At 38.7% G+C, this 5048-nt stretch overlaps 1 long non-coding RNA gene across 1 annotated transcript; it reads left to right on the top strand.

Annotated features, from left to right (window-relative positions):
• Window positions 1-429: 429 nt before the first annotated feature.
• Window positions 430-2838, top strand: LOC132820172 (uncharacterized). The gene is made up of 3 exons (XR_009645178.1): window positions 430-497; window positions 1083-1284; window positions 2419-2838. It is a non-coding gene; the product is annotated as an uncharacterized LOC132820172 (long non-coding RNA).
• The last annotated feature ends 2210 nt before the right edge of the window (window positions 2839-5048 follow it).

Genomic DNA, 5048 nt, shown 5'->3' on the forward strand with positions numbered 1-5048 from the left:
GGGGATTAGCCTCCTACTTGAATCATTGCAGTACACGTAGCAAAGGTACTCCCACAATGCTGTTAGCTACAGAGTTACAGGATTTTGACAAAGCAATGGTAGAGGAATGACAATACAGTTCCAAGTCTTGAAGGGGAACTTGCAGATGGTGGTGTTCTCAGTGAAGATATAAAATAGATTGGACTTACAGCTTGAAACTCCTATATATTGGTATAGGTTGAAAAGAAAACACTTCGGCCTCTGGTTTCACAATAGACTGTGTCATCTTGTCACTTCTCATACAGATATTTCCTGCAAACAAAACCTCAGAGTTATCTTCCTCATTTTGAGTTTCCTGCTGGGGATTTAAGGGTTCGATATGACAACCTTCTGTATTTCAGAGAACCACGCATATTGAAGAAGTTGAAAAACATTTGCTTCATTACCAGATGGTAGTCCGCCTGCCTTCATTTATCCACAGACTGAACACCACAGCTGAAGCAGACTCCATTCGTCTGGTAGGTTTGACTGTTACATATAGCTATGCAGGTATGAAATTAATGGTTATCATCAAAAATAATACTTTGCAATTATTGGGAAACTCTAATATTCAGACAATTGATTTTAAAATTTCCTTAATCAAAGTTAATTTAAATAATTTTTCATCAATTTAATCCTCATTAATTTGATGAGTATCTGTGCAGGTTTATGGAACATGTTACTTTTCTACGCAAGTGTCTACATCAGAAATCCCCAGACTAGCTCCAAAATAATGTTTTAATAATTGTGCAACGTGCTTTGGCTCAACTTATAAAGAAGGATTTTATGAAACTTAAACAAGGTGGAAATGGACAGACCTGGTTAAAGTCATTTTTAAGAAAGGCTTTCTGTCCCTTAGAGAAATTTGGTTGAATCCCCTACATAAAGGAGGCAAGGGGAAGAAGACGACAATAAAGAGGAAGTTAGCCTAGAGTTGGCAATTCCGTGTTGGTATAAATAACATGGGTAAAAATGGTTACAGAACTTCATAGTTGTTTTTACATTCTTTGTCATATTTTAATGAGCTTAAGTAAAGGAACAAATACACTATTTTTTCTTCATAGAATGACACAAAATACATATATTTGAAAACTACAGAGGAACGGATACTTCATTCCCTTCTAGCCTTTGTTTCTTCAGAAGACAAAAGAGAAATGTGACTTTCATATTTCTGAAGTGATTGCAGCTCGACAGAGAAAAACATTTGTGCTCTCCTCATGGCCCATTCAGCAAAGACACCACCCACTATAGTACTGCATCCTAAAAGTAAGGTCTATATTCAATCCATAAAGATACAACTGAGGCAATAGTTAGTTTAATATTGTTGATCCCAGTAGCCCTGGGTTAGGAGTGGGAAGTATTGACCAGGGGTCATGATTGCCTGCTGAATGTAAATTTATAAACATAATGAGAATCAAAGGAATACTTTGATAGCCTTTACCCAAGGCTGAAATCTGGATAAAGGTGGTTTTAGGTGAGTACCAAAGAGCTGTTCTTGACCACAGAACTACACTCTAGGGGGAACTAATACTTTTTGAGAAACAAACTGAAATTGATGAAGAAACTCAATAGGTCTGGCAGCATCTGTGTAGAGAAAACAGAATTAGCACTGTGAGTCCAGTGACCCTTGTCACTTGGAAACTCGAAACATTAACTCTGTTTTCTCTATAAACATGCTGCCAGACCTGCTGAGTGTCTTCAGCAATTTCTGTTTTGGTTTCAGATCTCCAGCAGCTGCAGTTCTCTGCTTTATTTTAAATACATTTTAGTTTCATTATAGTTCTTCAGGCGAATATGAGCCACAGAAGTGTCGTATACCCAGGAAGTAACATGCAAACGTCAATATAAGTGATGGCCCACAGCTCTTAACACAACATGCAGTCTCACAGGAAGTAACAGTGTGTTCACTCTATAAAAACCTTATTGTAAGATGACTCCATTTTTGTCAAATACATAGTGTTGCATGTACCTAACATGCATCCAGTTATTTTTCTTCATTTATGATCTATATCTGTGTCCAGGATAATCAGTGGCATTTATTTTGCTACCCTCACTGATTACATACCATCATCCAGCCTTCATTTTTGCACTTGAGCACAACTGCTGCCCAAAAATTGCTTACAGGCGATGTACTAGGCCACAACAAATATCACTATTTTCTCTCTCATAGTTGGGTTGTTAAAATATGGTTTTACATCTATGATAAAACCAAAATGATTAAAAGAAGTCCATAACTTCTATTCTTTAACAATGTATCAGAGTGATTGGAAAATTTGGAATGTTATGCAATTCATGGCTTGGTCATTTTTGTATTTAGTTTGTACCAATTTTTTTCTAAAGTTAAGCACAATAATAATTTGAAATCCATGTTCCAGTATTTATTCTTTACTGTTATTTCAGATACCAAGGAACCCAAGATAAATTCAAGATAACCCAAGATAACATAACTTTCCATCCATGAGTCAAGTGATCACAGCTTCTGCACTGAGTGTATTTGACAAGCTGAATTCAGACACTCAATTTAAAACAGTGTCAGTTTGTCAAATACCCCAAGTGCAGAGCTGAAACGCAGCTGAACATTGTCCAGTGCTGGGCGAGGCTGACAAGCATACAACTGACGAGACTCCAATATCTGCATATGTATGTGTACACGTGCTTACAAGACCCAGAGTGAATTAAGTGCACTTTGTGAACTGAATAGCTGTTGGAATGGTTATTATTAAGATGTTACAGAGCCTTTCTGTACCCAACACAAAATGTTTATTTCAAAATGGATGTTACATTCTTGTTATATTAAACTAATGGGCAGCTTGTAAGGTATCATGACATCACTAACCATATTTTCGGCACTGGCTTTAGCTCAGTAGCTACTTCGATTTCCTTGAAATCCATCTGGTCACGTGTTCACGTCCAGTTAACTACAGATGCTGCCTGGCGCTTCATTCCTTCAGTAACTTTCTGGGGCAAACAGTGGCTCAGTGGTTAGCACTGCTACCTCACAGAACCAGGGGCCCGGGTTCAATTCCCACATCAGGCAACTGTCTGTGTGGAGTTTGCACATTCTCCCCATTTCTGCATGCGTTTCCTCCCACAATCCAAGGATGTGCAGGTTAGGTGAATTGGTCATGCTAAATTGTCCATAGCATTAGATACACTAGTCAGGGGTAAATGTAGGGGAGTAGGTCTGGGTGGGTTGCTCTTCGGAGGGTTGGTGTGGATTTGTTGGGCCAAAGAGCCTGTTTCCATTACGTATTTAATCAATATTAAGACTGTTAAAATAATAAGAATTTTTCTTAATGTAAATAAACAGTTGAATCTCTGGTGCTTATCCAGCACTTATTTTCCTGCATGAACAGTAAAAATATTCCGAGTCTGTAGGTCCCATCCATTCTCAATGAGACAGGTTTCACCCTTTTACCTTTTCCATTTATCATCAATATCTGAACATTCTATCACTGCTTCTGCAGGAGGCAAATTCTGAACAATGAGATCAATGTCTCTCCATCAGCTAACATAAATGGACCAGGAAGACTAGCTGTTCTTCCTTGGAGAGGACATTTGAAATGTTCAACATAGGTCAATTGTCTAAATTTCTGACCTCATTTAACATTGTTAATTGGAAACCAGCAAGTTAATAAAACAGGTACTTATGAATTCACCTTAAGTCATCAACAAGAAACTAGTTACATTTTTTCCATTGTTGCATTCAAAGACCATTGAATGATTTGAAACTTTTGTTTTCATTACACCACCTGAAATGTAATTGCAAGTATAAGGGTTATCTTGATAAGATTAGGATCAGTTTAAAGAAAATTCTCTGATCGCTTGCAGAATCAGACTGTCTTTCAAACCAAAAAAGAGAAAATGCTGGAAAATCTCAGCAAGTCTAGCAGCATTTGTAAGGAGAGAAAAGAGCTGAGATTTCGAGTCTAACTGACCCTTTGTCAAAGCTTTGCATATTCTCCCCGTGTCTGTGTGGGTTTCCTCTGGGTGCTCTAGCCAAACTTTGACAAAGGGTCAGTTAGACTCAAAACATCAGCTCTTTTCTCTCCTTACAAATGCTGCTAGACTTGCTGAGATTTTCCAGCATTTTCTCTTTTTTGGTTTCAGATTCCAGTATCCACAGTAATTTGCTTTAATCCAGTGTCTTTCAAACCATTTCTCAGCACCTTCAAGACAGGCCATGTGCATTTACGGCAAGAGCCTTTATGTTTCATCAGTCAGTGACACACATATATATAAAGTATGGACAACAAATGTTGGCCTCATCGACAATGCCCACATCCCATCAAAAAAAATATTTCAAAAGAAGAAATATGAGCAGGAATAGATCAGAGTAGCCTATCAAACTTGCTTTGGCATTAGCTGATTTTATTTTTAGATTAGATTCCGTACAGAGCGGAAACAGGTCCTTTGGCCCAACCAGTCCACACCGACCTTCCAAAGAGTAACCCACCCAGACCCATTTCCCTCTGACTACTGCACCTAACACTATGGGCAATTTAGCATGGCCAATTCACCTGACCTGCACATCTTTAGACTGTGGGAAGAAACTAGAGCACCCAGAGGAAACCCACACAGACACGGGGAGAATATGCAAACTCCACACAGATAGTCACCCAAGACTGGAATCGAACCTGGGTTCCTGGTGCTGTGAGGCAGCATTGCTAACCACTGAGCCATCATGCTGCCTGATGATTGGCTTAAATCCAATTTTAAATCCTCTCCTACATTTAGAACATAGGAGAAAGATTAGACCATTCAGCCCTTCGAGCTTGATGGTTGATCGTCTACATTAATGTTATATTCCCTCACTGTTTTCATATCCGTTTATGTCGTTAGTAACTTTCAGCTGATCTTATTGAACAAATGAGCTTCCACAGCTCACTATGGTAGAGAGTTCCACTGATTCATCACCTTATGTGGGAAGAAGCTCCTCCTCTTTTCAGTCCTAAATGACTTGTCTTTTACTCTGAGATTATGTCTCCCGATTGTAGAGCGAACAGGCAGGGTAACATCCTTACTGCATC

This window comes from Hemiscyllium ocellatum, chromosome 11 (genome assembly GCF_020745735.1).
Source record: "Hemiscyllium ocellatum isolate sHemOce1 chromosome 11, sHemOce1.pat.X.cur, whole genome shotgun sequence".
NCBI lineage: Eukaryota > Metazoa > Chordata > Chondrichthyes > Orectolobiformes > Hemiscylliidae > Hemiscyllium > Hemiscyllium ocellatum.